Source organism: Mytilus galloprovincialis, chromosome 7 (genome assembly GCF_965363235.1).
Source record: "Mytilus galloprovincialis chromosome 7, xbMytGall1.hap1.1, whole genome shotgun sequence".
NCBI classification, from domain to species: Eukaryota; Metazoa; Mollusca; class Bivalvia; order Mytilida; family Mytilidae; genus Mytilus; species Mytilus galloprovincialis.
Genome location: NC_134844.1, coordinates 22073549 through 22094819, shown reverse-complemented (window position 1 = coordinate 22094819; position 21271 = coordinate 22073549). Strand labels below are relative to the sequence as shown.

At 30.6% G+C, this 21271-nt stretch overlaps 1 long non-coding RNA gene across 1 annotated transcript; it reads right to left on the bottom strand.

Moving 5' to 3' along the window:
- Positions 1-204: 204 nt before the first annotated feature.
- LOC143084460 (uncharacterized) lies at positions 205-10546 on the bottom strand. The gene is made up of 3 exons (XR_012981086.1): positions 10460-10546; positions 7082-7157; positions 205-446 (listed from the first exon to the last, which is right to left on the bottom strand). It is a non-coding gene; the product is annotated as an uncharacterized LOC143084460 (long non-coding RNA).
- Positions 10547-21271: the final 10725 nt, after the last annotated feature.

The following is a 21271-nucleotide window of genomic DNA, read 5'->3' as shown; positions in this document are numbered from 1 at the left end:
TTAATTGTTGAGCAAATCAGTTAAGACCTCGGAGTCAGTGAAAGGATTAAGGATAAATTGAGGTTATAGTTTTTAGACTCCTTTTTTGTGTAAACGAATACAATCAGATACTTTATCAGCCAAACACGTTACACACCTTTTATTCTGAAAGTCGTCGTACTTACAAATATATGGAACACATCGATGAATAATGTAGGAAAAGATCAATCATACTTTATTCAGGTAGAAATTTACAGACAATACAGAGATATAACAACGACATATAATAAACTTCATTAAGAAAATGTAGCAGGATTCATTGAGAGAACATTGACATTAGATCATGTAAATTGTAGAAAGCAATCATAATGTTATAATAACAAACACATTATTCTGAGTCTATGTTTCGAATTTCCCTGTGAACCATTTTGGAATTTCCACAGCGCCATTTAAACCAACCGTTGCATCTACAAAAGAAATATTCGAGTAAATATAAGCGTATATCAAATTAAAACGACGACTTGGAACTAAACAGAAGTATTTTAGCAGGGGCACGTTTAACTACATCCGTATAAAGTAAAAAGTATAATTCCAGTTAGGAATTGGTATTTATGATCTGGATGCACCTGAGATAAATAAAGGCAACATTACTATACTGCTTTAAAATGTCATAAATCGATTGAGAGAAAACAAATCCGGGTAACAAACTAAAGCCGAAGGAAACACATCAACTATTAGAGGAACACACAGAAACAACAGGTACACCGATGTGCAACAAAAACAAACGCCAACTCACATAGAAACGAACTGTTTGATAACAACTACAATACTCTTGACTTGGTACAGGACATTTTAAGAAAAAAAATGATCAGTTTAACCTAGTTGTATGTTATCCAATTTGAAACATCCCGCTTATATGGCAATGTTAAGAATTATCGCTAACATGATAACACTACATGAGAGAAATGCAGTACAAAAGAAAAACCAAGACAAGAGCACTTATCACAGATTCGCACAAACAAATATTATATATTTGTTATTCTCGTGGGATTTTGTCTGTTGCTTGGTCCGTTTCTGTGTGTGTTACATTGTAGTGTTGTGTCCTTGTTCTCCTCTTATATTTAATGCGTTTCCCTCAGTTTTAGTTTGTTACCCCGATTTTGTTTTTTGTCCATGGATTTATGAGTTTAACCAGCGGTATATTACTGTTGCCTTTATTTATAATAGTCGACACAACATGCAAACGGCAGAACAACGAATATCTTCCATCAACGACAGACATCATGTGGGACGCCACAAATTGACGCACTTATGTAACAAATATGTAATCTTGAATTTCATACAAATATTTTCATAATACCAGACCAAGCAATTTGTATGACAATGACGGGATTGAAAGGCTTTTTATAATTCTTTGGACTACAAACGATAATACAAAACACATTATCAAACCGAAACCACTGCAGAAACATCAAAAATGAATGCATGAGTGTTGGATGTATAAAAAAAAACGAGACATGTCGTATAGCAATGCAAAATCACACATTATTTCGATAAAACAGTCATATTTAGGAATAGATCACGTTCGGTAGTTAGCAGACAGACGACATAGATAGTAAACCATAACATACATGTAGATAAAAATAACTGATTAAAATATTAACAAGAAACAAACAAACAACTAAACAACACTTTCACTTTTTGTCTTTATCTCGATGAAGTTTGTTTATCATACTGATATTAATATATGTTCCCATTAACTTTAACATTTCAATACCCAGACGAGAACAAATTACTGCAGAAATTAATGAATAAAATAAGATGTGATTTAAACGTCTTTGAGATAGCAACAATACGAAACAAGAATCAAAGCATCTAGGATATCGCTATTCACGACTGTTAATTCTGTTCATGCCGAGAACCGCAACGTATTAGAATGATAGTTGTATTACAGTAAGCCGTGCTAGATTAAGTTGAAAATGTCTGGGATTTTTTTAAGAGTGTTTGCTATGCTATATTTTTTTATGATGAAATAAATGTAAGATTATTTGTGCAATTTTTTAAATACTAAGGCTTTTCTACCTCAGGAATGAATTACCGTAGCTGTATTTGGCCAAACATTTAGGAATTTTTGTACGCATTGCTCTTCAACTTCGTTCTTTATTTGGCCTTTTTAACTTTTTGGAACTCCATTGTCACTAATGAGTCTTTTGTAGACGAAAAACGAGTCTGGCGAAAATACAAAATTTAGTCCTGGTATCTAGGATGAGTTTATTGATGATAGCTATTTATGAAGAAGAGTAATTTGACCAAATACAGCTACGGTAATCATATAATTTCATATATAGGCTGATAGATCAATTACATATTTGTGTAACTATTATATGTTCCATTAGACGATGTTCTGCACCTGATTTACTTAGTCTAATTCTTGTATAGTCCCTTGTAAACCAGAACTAGAACCAATGATTTGGTATTGACAACCCTATAATTGTACAAAAAGTACAACTTCATTTGGTCTATGGTGGAAAGCTACCACATTGGCAATCAAATGATACCACATCTTTTTATTTTTAAACAGATAACAACACTATTTAGCATAAAAAGAAAAAAAACAAAGAAAAATCTAACAAAGTTAAAAAAAAAAAACAGAAAAAAAATGTGGAAATATTTAAAGGCTTATACTTGGATCTTTGTATTGATAAAAGCCGGTGACCGTGAAATAAAGTGCATAATCCTATTATAGTGGTACAATTTTTAAAATAGACTATACATCCATGCATAAAACAAATCTCAAGTTCTTCTGGTTAAATTGCAATTTTAAAACGTGTAATGTTTTTCAATAGAGAGAGATTACACGAGATTATCAAAGAAAATTTTTTATTTTGCATGCATGTTCTTTGGGTTAAGAATCATATATGTAAACGAAAAAAACATGTTTTCACATTTTTACAGTTTATTCTATTTGTATTACTATTAAATTTAACTCTTAAATGTATCTGTATGAGGATCACGCCTCTGTTGAGGTCTTTCCAATAAAAAATTGAATTGAATTGAATAAAATATAGGAATGAATCAAATACCGTGACAACGGTTTGATTAAAGCTTTTCATGGAAACAAATAACATAGAATAAATTTCAATTTCAATAAGTGAGCGCCAATTAATGTTCTATATCGAAATAGCTGAGACGTCTTTTAAATCTTTTATTTTAAAGAAAAAACAAATTTGATCTTTTGAATAATCAGTTATTTACAATCAGTCATCTGGCAGCTTAAATGACAGTTGTTCGTTGTAGATTTATTTTGTATATTTGCTAAACATCTATTAAAAGTAAACAAGTCTTTTAGATCCTCTATACATGATTTCGATGATCAAAATTGAAGAAAAAAACCTCAAATTAAAAACATTCTTATCACATCCATTTTTTAATGGAAGTATTCTTTATAAAGCACAAAAATGTCAGTATTCACCTCAGAAGCTAACAAAACCTTTAAATAGACTTATTAAGAAGGGATATAGTTACGATACTGTTGTCAGGTCATTAAAGATTGCATATTTTAGCGTTAATATTGATTCACTTATAGGGTCTTTGCATCGGAACTAAACCCATTTATTTAAAAACCAGTTGTTGACATGACACGGGTTATGTTCTTCTCATATATGTTATGATGGTATGTTTCTAAACCCCTAACGGGAAGGATTGTGCCTGATATTCGTATGATGAAGACATAATCTTTCAATCAGTTTAATTGAAGTCTGGAGCTGGCATGTCAGGTAACTGCTAGTAGCCTGTTGTTTCTTATGTATTATTGTCATTTTGTTTATTTTCTTTGGTTACATCTTCTGACATCAGACTCGGACTTCTCTTGAACTGAATTTTAATGTGCGTATTGTATTTTCTACATTGGCTAGAGGTATAGGGGGAGGGTTGAGATCTCATAAAAATGTTTAACCCAGCCGCATTTTTGCGACTGTCCCAAGTCAAGAGCCTCTAGCCTTAGCTTTGTTAGTCTTGTATCATTTTTAATTTTAGTTTCTTTTGTACAATTTGGAGTTAAGTATGGGGTTCATTATCACTGAACTAGTATATATATTTGTTTAGGGGCCAGCTGAAGGAGGCCTCCGGGTGCGGGAATTTCTCGCTGCATTGAAGACCTGTTGGTGACCTTCTGCTGTTATCTGTTCTATGATCGGGTTGTTGTCTCTTTGACGCATTCCCCATTTCCATTCTCAATTTTATTATCATATTTTAATTTCAAAAGAGTTCAAATAACTTTTTAAATTATCGAAAGTAACAAGACATACCACATCTTCTTAAATCTATCTAACACAGTATATCACCGAGATTAAAAGCCTCAAGTTCGTATAATGCCAATAAACTATAATATCGTTTCTATAAATTGTCAACTAGCATTTACAGTGAAATTACTTTTCGTTGTTTCTTGAGATTTATATTTACTTCAGCAGTAACAAATCTCTTGACGAACTAAAATGAGCATCATTCCAGTAATCCACCATTAATTGAAATAAATCCATTCTCATATGTTATTTTCACAAGCTGTTTACACGTAATTGTCTCTAGATGCTTAGGCTTTTCTATACCAATTTTAGTACAAAGAAATGAGAGTGGTTGTGTGGTAAGCTGATGATACTGAGTGCATCTTGAAAGAACTTTGGGTTGTAATACCGATAATTCAGTCTTTATACAAAAAAAAGCAGTCTTATTTTAGAAATAAAACTACTTTGGAGTTATGTCACTGAAATGTCATTACAATTATGTTTTTCTTAAGTACAGAATTTGATGACTATTTATGAACTAAAAAAAAAAACAGAGGCGTAGAAATATATTTACCAGCCACACTTTATAAGTAGATATGAAAATGGTCATTCAAATCTTAGCAATGATAAACAAAAAATTATCAATAGTATTCATATATTTTTCTCGTTATGAATTTCTTTTCAAATGCAGTGGCTTTTTTCAAAAGAAAAAACGTCTTACGATTGTAATTTGTTGTATATTATACAAAAATACATTATAAGTTGATTTGATCATGTTTTGTGGAAGGAATCATAGGTTTATACAGTCTAAGAGCCTCAGAATACAAATATAATTTGACAGCTTCATGTATGTATACATGTAATTTGAATTTTGTCATTATGACTGTAATAAGACAAGTATTTTTTCCAGAAAAAAAGTTTGAGTTTTAATCATGCACGTTCAGCACACTCCATATATATTTTTCTTGATAAGATCAAAACTAAAAAAGATTGAGTGAATTTATCTTTCAATTTCGATGTAATGAGGGATAAAATGGAATCCATTAAATAAAGCCTCGTTCTTAGAGTAATTTGACGTTAATGTTCGTCTTAAAGAAATTATGCAGTTAGACATATAGATTATCTATTGGAAAACATTAAAAATGTATGATGACGGATATACATTCAATGTTACAAGTTCAAGTAGTTCTATCTATTTTTACTGCGAAAAGAATCACAAATGACGGATTAAATTTTCCTGAAATCATACATGGAACTATAATAAAGATATAAATAGTGGTGGTTTTTGTTTTAAAGTAGTTTTCCCAATAAATCCAGTTAAAAAAGCCTAGTGATTTCACTTACTTATCATATATGTAAGAAAAAAACTTCGTACTGCGTTCTAATCAATAACTAGCTGAACATCCTACTTTGCTTTTTTTCTATCACTAGGCATAGTAGTCCGGTATAAGTTTCGAGAAATTTATTTGCTTAACTGTTGTAGTTCAATCAGTAAGAACAGGAACAGTTGTATTGAAGGTCATAAATGATAAACAGTTATCAAGTATACTGTGTGTACACTAACGATTTGTGGTTTTTGGTAAATCAAATTACTGAAGTACTGAACATCGGATGACCGCAAGTTCTTGTGGATGGTTAAAAGCACATATCACAGAAAAAGATCACATCTCTATACCTGAAACTGAGGTTGATTCACAGAGATATATTTTTTTCTGAGACAAGTTCGTGCGTGGATGATGAACAAATGACAGGAAATTCAACCGCACTGTAATAACTATTATATTGTACAATACAAATCAGAATACCTGGGACTATTATACTAATATGATAATAGTCCCAGAGTACACACTGTGTTTTTGTTGTATATTATATTAATATAACAGTTGCATGTATATATAAATGTTCATCCATTTGCATATCATTCTGTTCTACTATCATGACTTTTTCAATGATTGTGCAGTGCAAGTGCATGGTGGACACTCTTCTGTAAAAAAACTCGATTTTTCTGAAAGATTGGATATGAGAAGCCATTCAAATTTTCCCGCAAAACAATTATAGAGTTACCGGTCCTTGCCGGAAGTGTCTCAAAACGTTATTGAATATTCTTCCGCAAGATTTTTTCGGTACGTGTGCATAGATATTATTGATGATTTTTTTACTTTTATATATATATATATATATATATATATCTAACGACAAAACATTTTAATAATATTATTTTGTGTTTAAAAATTATTTTTTTTAGGAGTATCCATTGAAAAAATGAATTTAAAACAACCGATAAGTAATGTTTTTTTTTTTTGCACTAGATAATGTCCGCGGATCTATAATTTTTATAGATCGGTTAAAAACACAAAACTAATTTGCATAATGGAAATTTAGGCGATAGCAATACATCGGAATGACCTCACGGTCATCTCAATGTAAATATAGCTCGCTCTGTGCTTGCCGTCCATATTTGACGATAATTGTTTATATTATGTTCACTTGATAACTTTAATCCACTTACGTGTTACATATTTTATGAAATATTTGCCATTTGAGTTGGGTAAGAGAAAATAAATTACCAATGGTTTACTCGACATAAGAAACACATTTTTGACCTATTTCATATTGCATCAAACCAAATAACATCAAATTTAGGAGACAGTTATATTGAAACATGCCTTCACATGAGCATTCAACAGATTATCTGTTCTTCCAGCTCTCTGTAATGAGCTGTATATATATATTATACTTCCGATTATCATTGGAAATAAATCATTATAATTTTGATAGAAATAATGCAATGGTATTTCTAATTTTTTTTTAAATAAGCTTACTTCCATTTATATCTTTTGTCGAGGCCGTATAACTCTGCATCTCCGGATATGACGTCATACGCACTGTTGTCCATCGCTGAAAAATAATTAAAAAGGTCAATTTTTATATCGAAATACAAAATAAATTGTCGATTTTATTTTGGTCAGATATAGTGGTTGTTTAACATATAGGGTCTTTGCGTCGGAATTAAACACAGTTATCCTAAAATAGTTGTTTGCATGACCTTTATCTGCATTATACATTTTGTATTATTATTTAAAAACGTTCAATTTTGTTAGATATTTTGAAACCATAACTTTCACAATTTGCGTTATTATTCTCTTGACAACAAGTCAACTCAATTGACATAAAATAATTGTTTTATGCCACTGTCTCATGTCGGTTATCTTATGTCCACATATGTATCTGATTTAAATTGACTTTGGAGGAAATATAATGTGATGTTCTATTTGTATTTCGAGCTTAGCTTAGACAATAAAGTTCTCTTTGAGTTTATTTATCATTACTTTAAGAGGAATGCTTTTATTTTCTAAATTTATGGTCATCATAAAATAAGTTTTAATCAGGACATACACTTTTTTGTAATCGACAAGAAAGCCTCTCACGACAACAGAGATTGAATTATAACACGATAAGATCTGTGATTTTGTCAAATGTTTCAGGTTAGAATCATAAAGGGATATGACAAAACAGACATTTGATTTTAGGTTCTTTAAAGATAATATTGTTACAGCTAACACGCCAAAATATCACGACTTAACATGATTATATACAAATTTTAACTAATTGAATGTCAAATGTCAAACTAAGAATTTGCAGGAAGGATTTGGCTCCACAATTAAAGCAAATACATGTATGTTCTGTTCATTGCATATGTATAATATATACCTGATCATAAAATATAAACTAACTCAAAAATGAAAAGATCTTTTACAATGGGCAAGTAATATGTAAATAGAGAGCATTCAATACAGTTACAGGGGAGGTAATGACGTTGCTAACGTAAATTGTTATTTTCGCGGCGTCAAACTGTGACTTATCGGAAAAAGATGCAATTTTCGACTGATTTTTATCATTCAAACTGATTTAACTTGAAAACGAGTTCATGGAACCTCTTTTTTAAAATGACATTTGGTTTGATAACGTATGAAGATTATGTTTTCCAATTTTCCTGAAAAAGTCCACAGTCATGACAGTGCAAATTTTTTTTTAATTTGATAAAATTAATATAATGCAAAAAATTACGTAATTTTCTACATTAATGAACATTTGATAAATATGAGTTATTAGTAAAAATAAAATGTACAAATTTAGAAAATTTATATAAAAGAACATACAAATAATTTAACAAAAAAAGCTTTTTTCTTTTGAAACAAGAAATATGTATTTCTGGAAAGGAAAAATACGTCCACAAATCCGAATTTTGAGGAAATATCTGAAATTTCAATCTCAATTTACTCAAAAAGTAGCACATGATGTCTTATTTTGTACACATATTTGATTTAATCAGCTAAAAAATCGATCAAAACTGTATCGTATGCCCTAAATTACGTGCGTCCAAAGCGCTTTCCTGAATTAACCTTCACCAGGAATACTCAAAGTCGAACTTTTGAGAGCAAAAGACGTACAAGACCGTACTTATCATGCCAGAATGGGGCATTAACATATACATGTAGCCATTTCCTGCGTCCTTTGATGAACAGATGCAACTTTATCTGCCGGGTTGGAACCAGAGTTTCTGAATATTTCTTAATTCACAAACGAAAATTTTAAGACATGTAAGTTATAAATTATGTCAGTACCGAAGTACAGAGTGCTGACAACTGAGTTAGAATATATCAAAAGCACATGATGCATTTGAAGATAGAAATAAGAAAATGTAGTATGAGAGCAAATGATACAACGTTCTTAATTGCAAGCCACAGATTGTTGAAAGTAAACCATTATATGTCAAAGAACAGCCTTCAACACAGAGCGGAACAGAAAGCTATAAAGGTCACCAAATTGATCAGTGTAAAACATTTCAAACAGGAAAAGTAACGGTATAATCTATATATAAAACTACAAACACTTATGAACCATATAAGCATACGACCATGTGTATGTTTGACGAGGATTTAACTTTTATTAGATGTGCATACAATTACTTGTGCCCATGTTTCATACATTGTAAGTTGCCTTGACATGACTTATATGTGTCATCTCTCCAGTATTCAAAATTATCTTTATAAGAATTTTAAATTTGACGATAAAGTATCTTGCCATAATTAACAAAAATGTTGTCAAGGAATTTTGAGGAACAATGATTTTATTTTCTTATGTTTCATGATTTACGAAAAGCCGATGTTTACTGCAACAGAAGAATTCAAAAATTATCAAAAATCCATTCAATAAGTTGACAACAAGTACCACAGTTTTTTAAAGTTTCAAAAAACCTAAAAAAAAATCCCAAATCATTCATTTGTTGAAAGTGAGAACATATGCTGTATATTGTGAGACCCACTTAAAGAATGTAAATATCATATAATAATTAACAACATATATACGTTTGTTTCTTGTATACCGGTTTTAATTTACTGCAGGAAATCCATTAATTGCGTTATCGCTGTCCTTTATTAAGTTTGTACTGAAACCATAGAAACAGCCTATCAAGGCATTGTTCCACCCTATTATTAGAGGGAAACAAGTCGTTCTTATTTTCTACAGATGGGTCACGTTCTTCTCAGAAGAGAAATACATTTGATTCCATATGAACTTTTCAAACTAATTAAGATTGAATCAGTTTCGAATATGCGTACCTCGATATATTTTTGATGATACAAAACGACCTACCTTTTAAAAACGTGTTTGTTATTGACTATCGAATGTAATATGATCAAATAAGAGATCGATTCAGAAATATACATTTTCGTCTTTTTCACTTACATATTTGGCATTTAGAAAAAAAATATCGATTACAATATATATTTTTAAGTCATCATGTAAGGTATCTGTTTGTTTCTTAACCAAAGTATATCAAATCATTCTATAACCCCTCCCACAAGATGATAGAAAAGGTACTTTTTTCTAGCAATAGAAGATAATATTTTAATATACTATTTTCTCCACCAATTTAGCAAGGACGAAGCTTTTTGTTGGATAAAGCGGAGATTTAATGACATTTGTTTGATATTTCAAGAATTATAGATTGAAACAAACTTTTTTTTATATTTTTTTATTTATTTTTTTTGGGGGGGGGGGTGTTTTTGTTGTTTTATTACTAAAGAATAGAGCTGAAACGATTCTTCTTTAGTGATACCTTGTCTTAGCTTAAACAGTATTTAAACGGTTTTGATATATAGCGTACTCTGATTTAAAGCGTACATAGAATCGTGTACCTGGATATGATCTTGATACACCAGTAAGTACGGTGAAAATTAGAAATAATAATATTACTTTTGCTGGTCTTCTACACATCTGAAAAATATAAAAAATATATTTAAAAAAAATGTACATACCTAAACTGATAGTGTCTGTTAGGAATTATATTTTATGAAACACATTTGACTTTCATGATATGCTTTAAAAAGCTTGACAGTTATCATATATTTATGGACCGAAACATATTTTTCAAGTATATCATCTTGACGTCAAGTATTTGTCACACAAATAAAGTTTCAGTTATGGAATTGCTTGGGGTATAGAAAATAAAACCAAAATCGATTAGATTTTTAAATGCTACTATTGATAATGTTGATAGTGTTTTACGGATATATTATTTTCCATAGTCTTAAAATCTAAATTGTCTACGAAACAACAAATTGGATTAGAAAGAATATTACAAAACATTTTCTGATTAGGCAGATGAAGTAGTATTTCGTACTAATAGATTGGTCAAAACCTAGGCATTTCAATACAAAATTATAGTATCAAACTTGTTTACCATTTTGCGCGTATTTGTTGTGATTTTTCAAGTTTTGTAAAAAAAAATGATGCTTCTCTTATTAAATGTAGTATCATATTCAAACAGTGCTTTACATTTTTTTAAAGAGAATTAATTTTCATAACAGTCAAACTTTTGAAAGTTTAGTTCGGGAACACCTACAATATCAACAAGCGAAGGTAATTTGGAAAAGTACATAAACGTGTGGCGGGGTTGAACTAAGTTTATTTAGTACTAAACCCCCGCTTTTTTATTCTCAATTACAAAAATAGCCAAAAGTACATTAAAAAGACAAACAAAAAAGGTCAGACAAAAAGCACTAAAAAATATAATACCAGTTTATTAAAAAATAAAATAAAACTATACTTTGATTAATGTAAAAGAAGTCTTAATAATTAAAGACGATATCTTTATTTTCGCCTGTCGGAAACTAAATGCGTGCTTTATTATATAACGTGATATGTTATTTTTACAGTTAGAACATTGACTATTGTCTAATACTTACTAATTTAGGAACAAAGTACAATGTCATTTTCATGTCAATCAATTTATATAAAAATCGGAAGATCATTGTTGGACGGCTTTGTGTTAACGTTTTTATGGTATATTTTATTGTTGTTATATAAAATTAATGTCAGATCAGTATAGATAACTTATTGACTTGTGTTATGGGTAAAAGCAAACATTTCTTTTTATATAAATAACAGCCGTTAGTATTCTCGTTTGAATTGTTTTACCGTCATTGTCATTCCGTGGCCTTTTAGCTGACTATGCGGTATGGGCTTTGCTCATTGTTGAAGGCCTTACGGTGACCTATAGTTGTTAATTTGGCGTGTCATTTTGGTCTCTTGTGGAGAGTTGTCTTATTGGCAATCATACCACATCTTATTTTTTCATAAGAAGATACATGTAGATGTTTTTGTTATTGCTAATGAGACAAACTCTCCACCAACTCCAAAATGACGTAGAAATTAACAAATATAGGTCACCATATGGCCTTCAACTATGAGTTAACTCCAAACCGTATAGTAAGATATAAAAGACCATGAAATGAAAAATGAAAACAATACAACATAAGATACAAAAACTGACCTCGAGTTGAAGGTACAACTAATAGTTACTGTAACTTGCTCTATTATTCAGTCATTAGGTTTTCTAGTATATTGAACAACAGCTTTTAATATAACTATTTTATAGATTTGAAAAACCAGTTAACTAAGTATTTTATATTATCATGCGAAAAAGATATAGTAACGCGAATGGTCAATATTTGTATGATAAAAAATAGTAAAGAAAATTAATGTTCGGTAAAAATATATTGTAAATGCAAAACTTTTTATTGGATTAATTGTCTATTTAACTATTGACTTGCAAATAGTCAACGGAAGACATATGGACAGTACAGCACACATTTTCATTTTTTTCCTATACTTTATTATGGTTAGTATAAAAATAGGAAATATCATACTCAAAGTTATTTTATTTGGTTCAAAACTCGTGATTATCGCACTAAATTTAGCCTTGACTTGTTTCTAAGACTGATACAAAAGTTGATATGATTATAATCTTATATTTCATATTTACACATTCCTGTTGTTTTTAAACCCGTTTGAAATAAAATTTATCAACATCATCTATTATAACTGAAAATCTCAGTTGGATGAAGTTGAATTTTCGGTTTTGATTAAATGAAATTAAGTGCCCGCACAAACTGTAGATTGAGATTAATAAAACAAAATATAAGTGATTACGCTTTATTTTATTGGACAGTTAATTCAAGATAAAGTCAGGTGAACGATTCCTTTCAATTTGTATTTACTATTCTAGAAAATTAATCTCCGAATACTGTATAAAATGTTGTATTCATTTTTAAAGATCCCAAGTGTCTAAAGTTGTAACAGATCTAGAGTTTTAGGTTAGAATGCTATTCCCTATATGTTTGGGACCAGAGACATTTATAAGATATAGACATATGTATCTGTTCGGACTATAACTTATTTAAATAGAATGTAACGAAGAGCTTAACATTAGAATAATTTACACAAGTGCCAACATAAGATACATACATGCAAACGTTGCAGACACCTTCCTTCATTCACTAAAAGCAGTTTTAAACCAAAAAGTAAACATTAAAGAAGTTTCAACTTATGTGACTAAATGTACATTTTGGAAATAAGTCAACGAGGTATGATAAAAAAAAAATGAAATAAAAAAAATACCGAACTCCCAAGAATATTCAAAACTGAAGATCCGAGGTTAAATCGCAAAAGCTCAAACACATCAAACAAATGGATAGTAATTTGTGAAAGGCATTTCTTATATAGAAAGTGGAGGATTAAATCTGGTTCTATAGCTAGCTAAACCTCTCACTTGTATGACAGTCGCATGAAATTCCATTATTTTGACAACGATGTGCGAACAAAAGAAACAGACACAAAAGGTGAAAAAAATAAAAATAGGTCAACAACAGTCAACACAATCTTAATCCCAACTAATTCTTTAATAATTTGGTGAAATTTTAAGGTTTATAATGAGTAAATTACCAAATCGTTAATTCGTGATGAATAATCTCAAATATATGTTATAGTAGTACATGCAACACCATAGGTGTGACATTTGTAGCCTGATCTTCCAACCTTCACAGAGCACCTGGAATCACCCCAGTATTGTGGTGATGTTTCGTGTTGCCCAGTCTTTGGTTTTGCTGTGTTGTGTTTAGTAAACGCTGTTTGACTTTAGATTTGAACATACCAGTCAAGAATTCGAAGGGTATATATATAGGCTTTAAAAGCTACTATTTGACTTTAGTTCGACGTAAAACTGGTGTGTTATATTAATTTACTAAAATGTATTTATTTGATAACGCATTATAAAAAGGCCCGTAACATTTCATCTTGCTTTAAAGAAAGAGACATAAATATACCAAAGGAAAAATGTTAATATAAAAAACGAAACAAAAAAACGAGTGTACAAACAATATTTAATCTAGCTTAGAATGAAGACTACAGTATATAAAAACGTAGAAAAGAAGATAATGCTGATTTACTGAAGCTAAAAATATGGTTAAGGAAAATGATTGCTACACATATGTTCTGAATAATAAAATGAAACCCGATAAAAAATAACGAAGAAACAAACTGAAATGACACACGAAAACAATTTTAATGTTGTGTAAATGAATATATGTATTGATTCAAGTGCTATTATGTTATAGATAATATTAGTTTATGTTAAGGGTGTTTTTGCATAGCTAATCCAAAGGAGTAGGTCCGGTAAGGACCGATTTTGGCCTCAAATTTCAGTTTCATCTGACGAAAGTTTTTGACCACTTTTTAAACACTTAAGTGTCTATTTCATATGATGCAATTAATTTATGTGAAAGATTTTAACTTATTTAGTCATTAAAAACGATCCGATTCAGGGTCAAATATGTGAAATATACCGAAGATGCGAAAAAATGTCACTTTTCAGATGGTTTTTGTCAAAAACGAAAGTGGCCGCATCCGTGTTCATCCTCAATTTATATATGTTATGTATTATCATCAAATACAACTTCCATTTCAATATTTTGGATGAACACGAATGCGGCCACTTTCGTTTTACACGGAAACCGTCTAAAATTTAACTAAAATGCTGGAATTGTGAAGATTTCAGTAATTTAGCATGAATTAATGGTGCTTGTTCTTAATATATGTGCATTGTATTGTCAAAAGGAGCCCATATTTATGTAGCAGAACCTTTCTACTATCCAATAAATGACTAAAAGTTTACATTTTAACAATTTGGTAAAACTGCTATATTTTGGGGCCAAAAAGGGGTATTACTGGACCTACTCCTTTATCTTAAACTTTTATGATTTAATGTATTTTAATTTATTCAATTTCTGCATTAAAGCCAGTTTAAGTATCTAAAAAAAATGCGTGTATAAATGTCGAGAATAATTATGATGAAAATATTGGCATTTGTAATTATAATTAAAATTTGGAAAATTTTTGATGAACATTTTTTGGCATAAGATCCTTTATATTTTGTATTCCCCCCTTTCAACCGTTGAGCTTTTAGAGTATAACTGAGAAGCAGACTATTCCTATCATAAAACACTTATTTTGTTTATCTTATAATTACACCATATCATCTTTTTTTCAAATTGATGAACAAATGAAAACAATACAACCTAAGATACAACAAATGCTCCTCGAGTTGAAGGTACAACTTATAGTTACTGTAACTTGCGTTATTGTTCAACCATTAAGTTTTCAATATAGTGAATAACACAACGTTTAATATATATATATAACTATTTCATAGATTTGAAAAATCAGTCAACTCAGTATTGTATACTATCATGCGAAAATGTTATAGTAACGTAGAACGGTAGAAACAGTTCTTCATTTGTACAGTTATTCAAAATTTCAGATGGAACCATTTGCATGGATACTTCATTTATTGTATTTTTATATTTATCAAGATTTTTTTATTTAATTGTTGGTACTGTTTAAAATAGTATATATGAATGAACTATTAATACTTACACCGCCTCTTGAAAATAGGCACCGCATTTCTGCTATGAGATTCTTTTTTTATATATAATGTGTATTTCATTTAAGGTTATATAATGATTTGAACTTACCGTAAGAAAGTGTTGCCGTTTTACTCCCGTTAAAATTGACTGATACTAGCTTTACGCTGTTCTTTATATGACGCTGCTGTAGAATTGATTTTTCTTTCCCATTGACAAACCATTCGTATTTCCACTATCACTGACGCTTGCCATTAGCAAACAGTTTGTGCTGTAAATATGGGTAGATACTTTTTGTTTGAATTACTAAGGGGTATTATATTTTCACGTAAAAAGCGTTGCAGTGTTGTAGAGGATAGACAAGTGGGATAACATCGAACATTACATCCTTCTTCCATTATTTTTTTTACCCGTGCTAGTAAAGTAAAATGATAAAATAACAGTATTATCTTGTATACTTCTTTTTTGCTTGTTTGATTTAGTTATGTCTCATTTAAGTATACACCATTTTTCTATTTATTCATTTACATATACAATATTGAATATTAACCCTGTTTTGTACTAGACAAACATATTTTATCGTGCTATTTCACAAGGTAATATGCAGTTCGCAGGAAGACTGGTTACCTTACCGGACGCAATATCCTGACTCCGACTAGACCTTTTCTTTGCGTGCTCAATACAAGTACAAAAATGTATTTATAATCAGGGGCAATAGTATTTTGATTGATGTGATTGATATTTAAGAAGTCAGGATCAAGAATAACGAAAGTGTTGTAGGACTTCACCTTAATCCTAAAAGATGTTATTAATGAAATATTATTGTGTTTCACATTGATGAATATAATTGCTTGATTTGCAAATGCAGCTGCAACTCAAGTTGCATTAAAAAACCAAATATTTTCTCTTTCATCATGCACTTTAAACATGTTACACAAGTGTTCTAAACTAAAAGACAAATTGAAAGAGTTGGTTAGGCTTTGTTTAGTTCAACTGACTCTACTTTGGTTTTGGAAATCATGTCAAAAGAAAAACGAAGTTAGCAGTAGCCTTTAACTATATTTTCTGCTATATAGCTGATACTATCTCACTAAATAATTCTAAATTTCTATGTTGAACGCATCTATCCCATTGAACTTGAAATAAATGATTCAACAGATACAGTTTAAAACTCATATCTTGACTTATTCCCAATTCTGAACTTTATGTTGCACCATTCCAGCAGCGCTTGCTTAAGGAGTATTTATCTACCAGTTGATACGATATTCCAGCTTGTACTTCATAGTAGTATCAGGATTTCCTTGATAGAGGGTTTCTACTCACAAGGAAGGCATTAAACCAAGAGTCCGAAGTGGTGAAGTTGAAATCATCCCTTCGTAAATTTACGGACGCTATCACGAGTTGGTTGACCGTTATGAAATATTTATTTCACAGATGATAACGGATATTTTCATATTATCTTAACTAAAAACCTGTCCTATTTTCTCGAATGTGACCTGCCGAATAAGACTTATTATCGGATAAGTACTAACATCAACAACACCACGTGTGCCACATTGGGAGCAGGATATGCTTGCCCTTCAAAAGTACATGGGAACATAGAGGTTTTGGTGTGGTTCTTGTTACTCCGTCTTTAGTTCGTTTGCTATGTTTTGTTTGTGTTGTGTACTATTCTTTGTCTGTTTGTCTTTTTCGTTTTTAGCTATGGCGTTGTTAATCGACTTATTGATTTTGAATGTCCCTCTGGCATTGTTTATTTTTCTTTTAAATCAAAGAACAATGATTTCTAATTTCTTGGATAGTAACAGGTGTATAGAGATTAATCTAGAAATAATCTGCGAGTTCTTTCAATAGTGAATCTTTGATTTGAATCAATGCACTAATGCAAGAGATGACGGCTAGAACTGTCGAAGCTCTATGTAACTAACATTAAAAAGGTTACACTATCAACATATAATATTCACCAAGATCGCAAACTTTTCATCAACAAGTCTTGAGAAAGAAGAGTTTACATAAAAATATCATTATAAAATGTATGAAATCATAAGCGATATTACACCAATTGTTTAACTATGTGCCGCACCGTCCTTTCGGCGAAACATTCGTTATGATTAATGTGCATGATAAATTAAGTTATACCGACATATTTAATAGCATAATACTTGGTAAATGCATTAAGTAAGATTGAAATAATAATCTTCACTATTTTAAATAGATTCATGAGAATTGGTGTTTCATGCAAATGAAATTAACATTTGATAAATTTTACGCGTCGAATTTCTTTTTTGTAGTTAACTTGATCAGAAACATCTGAAGCCAAAAATTTAAAAGCCAAGAAAAGGCATAGCATCGAACACAGAAAGCTTTATTTTAATGTAACCTATGTGGTCGAGTAGTCTAGGGAGCTCGACATGGTGCAGGCGTGTTTTCCACTATAGTTCGAGGCGAATTTTAAGGTCTAACATTGTTGGGCTGAAATACATAATTATGTGTTGTTCAACTCCGTACCTTATTTTGCCTTTACCGGTTGTTCTTTTTTTCGAGCTTCGCTGATGAGTCATAAGGTGACAAAACGTGCGTATAACTTTCCCAATTCGATGCCATTGCTGAGTGAAGTTTTTCCTGCCGATGGTATCACCAAGCAAGCGCTGCAGTGTTAACAAGAATAAGAATGAAAGAATAAGAATATTTATAAAATCCAATCAAAGGGCCCGTTTATATAATATCAATTATACAGTAATTTTAAAGATATATTACATGAAATATAAAATGATAAAAATAACTATTGACATGAATATCAAATATATGGTCATTTTATAAATTTCCTGTATAAACAAAACTTTTTTGGAATTTTGGATCCTCAATACTTTTCAACTTTATACTTGTTTGACATTATTATTATTTTGATCTGAGCGTCACTGATAAGTCATATGTAGACAAAACGTGCGTCTGACGTATTAAATTATAACCTGGTACCTTTGATAACTATATACTCCATACAAGATGGTGTTTTAAAATAGATAAAATAGAATATTTTGTCTGTATAATACATAAACAATTTTGAAATTAAAAAGATAACTACGTCACTATTATGTGTATCTAGCCTTTTATATCTACCTGTCTCAATAGCTTAAAGAGGGACGAAAGATACCAGAGGGACAGTCAACCATATATAGATAAAAAATAAACTGACAACGCCATGGCTTAAACTAAAAACACAAACAGACAAATAATACAGAAGACACAACATAGAAAACTAAAGACTAATCAACACGAACCCACCACGGAAGAGCAAGCAGATCCTGCTCCACATGTTGCACCCATCGTGTTGCTTATATTATTGCAAATCCGGTTAATAGTATAATGCAGGAGGTAATATTCATGAAAAGGGAAGGGTATTGTCGTTACAACATAAGGAACATATCCGATATCATCTGTGAAACGATTATACCGTAACAGTCAACCAACTCATGCTGGCGTTCGTAAAATTTACGAAGCGATGATTTCAACTTCAGCCTTTGGAACTCTTGATTTAATTTTACTTGTAAGCAGCAATTCTCTATCAAGGAAATCATGATAGGAAATACAAACCCGGAAATATCGAATGAATTGGGAGATATATATACTCCGTATGCAGGTGCTGCTGAAATGTTGCAACATAGAAATGTATAACTGATGCACACTGATTCTAAATTGAGTTTAACTTTTTCGATACTTAAAAATTTATTAAGTTGACATGATTATGCTAACCCAAGACGTTTTAAAATTTAAAATAAGTACGCTATTTTCCTTTTTTGATATTTGCATTTCCGTCTATAGTATATTTTCCTATATCTACTAATTAAAATAGTTTTGACTTATTCAACGTCAAAAGTTTCTATATCAACATCAATAAATTTCAGAATATATACAATATTAGAATACCAAGATCACTTATTACATGAGTGATGGTAAATACTTGTGAAAAAGGCTTGTTTTAACAAATGATCCTTTTCTAAACCATTCATTCTTTACAAAAAGAATAGAACACATAATGTCAACATGCAATGGAGTACAACCTACTTCTTCCATAACAGCTTAACTACGAGACTTTTTATTCACCCCGAGACTTTATTTGTAGAACTTTAAACTTACGTTTTCGCTATCAAACTTTTTTTTCCTCAATATCAAGGGGTTGTTTATTTGAAATTTTGAAATATTAGAAGTATAATTTCCCCAAATTTCTGAATAATATGTCAACATTGGCTTTATTGTGTTGTCAAAGACATGAAAACAACTATCCATTTTTGGAATGTTATCATCGAAAGTACTTTTAACTTGAATTCTTGTTTAACCCCTTTTGATATAAATCATATCTAGCTGTAGAAAAACTTTCGAAAGCAAAGAAAAAATACCTAGATAATGATAATTTCTAACATTTTTAAGTGGGTCACCATTAAAATAAAAGTTAAGGTGACATGAACCGTGTCCATAATAATAAATCAGCAATTTACTAAAACGTTTACTGAATTTTCGAAATACTAAGAATTTTTACCCCATGGTCAATTTATGACCTCAATGCTTTATGTCCCGAAACTTCGTTGTTTATGCTGTCTTTAACTTTTCTTTTATTCGACTGCATATTATTCGGTATTTGATTATTTGAAGATGAAACGCTAGCCTAGAAAACAAAAAATTAAACCTGATATCATTGTTAAGGTTTTTGTTTTTATATTATTCGTGTTACACTTTGATTGTTATTCCATACATATATTTGCACATTATTTCTCCCTTATGATTTTAAAGCCATTATTGCAATCTCTTAATCATTGTTTGTCAATACAATTGTGTTGTTTTATAATGTAGATAGTCATTTAACACAGTAATTAAGGTGACCAACAATTAGTTTTACTTTGGGTTACAAAGAAAAGTAAAATCACAAAAATACTGAACCCCGAGAAAAATTCAAAACGAAAAGTCCCTAATCAAATGGCAAATCAAAAGCTCAAACTCATCAAACGAATAGATAACAACTGTCATATTCCTGACTTGGTACAGACATTTTATTATGTCGGAAATGGTGCATTAAACCTGGTTTTATAAAGCTAGGTAAACCTCTCACGTGTATGACAGTCTCATCAAATTCATTGAGGCAAATGCTTCAAGTGTGTTGCAATTGTTCAGATGTTCAAACCAATAAGAGTTTTTGCTACATAAAAAGAAATGAATTTAACAAACAAAACCTGTGGGAATCCCATGACCTACGAAAGGAGAAAGACCGGTGGTCAAAAGGGAAAAATATTGTTACAGAAATACCACACTCAGAAGGTAAATTTAAAAAAGGGAAATCGATAAAAACGGAAAAATTCAAGCTTGTTCAATCAACCTACCGAATAAAAAATAAAATGACAAAAATAACGACCCCGTGGAAAATTCTACACGGAAAGTCTCTAAGCAAATGGCAAAATCAAAAGCTCAAATACATCAAACGAAAGGCTAGCAATTTTTATATTTCTGACAAAAAGCAAAAATATTTTTTTATACTTCTGCTATGCATGCATCAACTTCAATGCAAATTAATACATAATCAAAATGTCACACTTGGTAAAATTACAGATCAGACTACTACACCGGTAACTAAAGATCTAAGACCTCGAATACATGTCGCTATTGAGTTGAGACACGGACACATCGTATCTTTCAACCTATAAGTGAGGGTGGCCGTATGGTTTTCCTTCATAACTGTATGTAGCGTTTTTTTACCTTTAA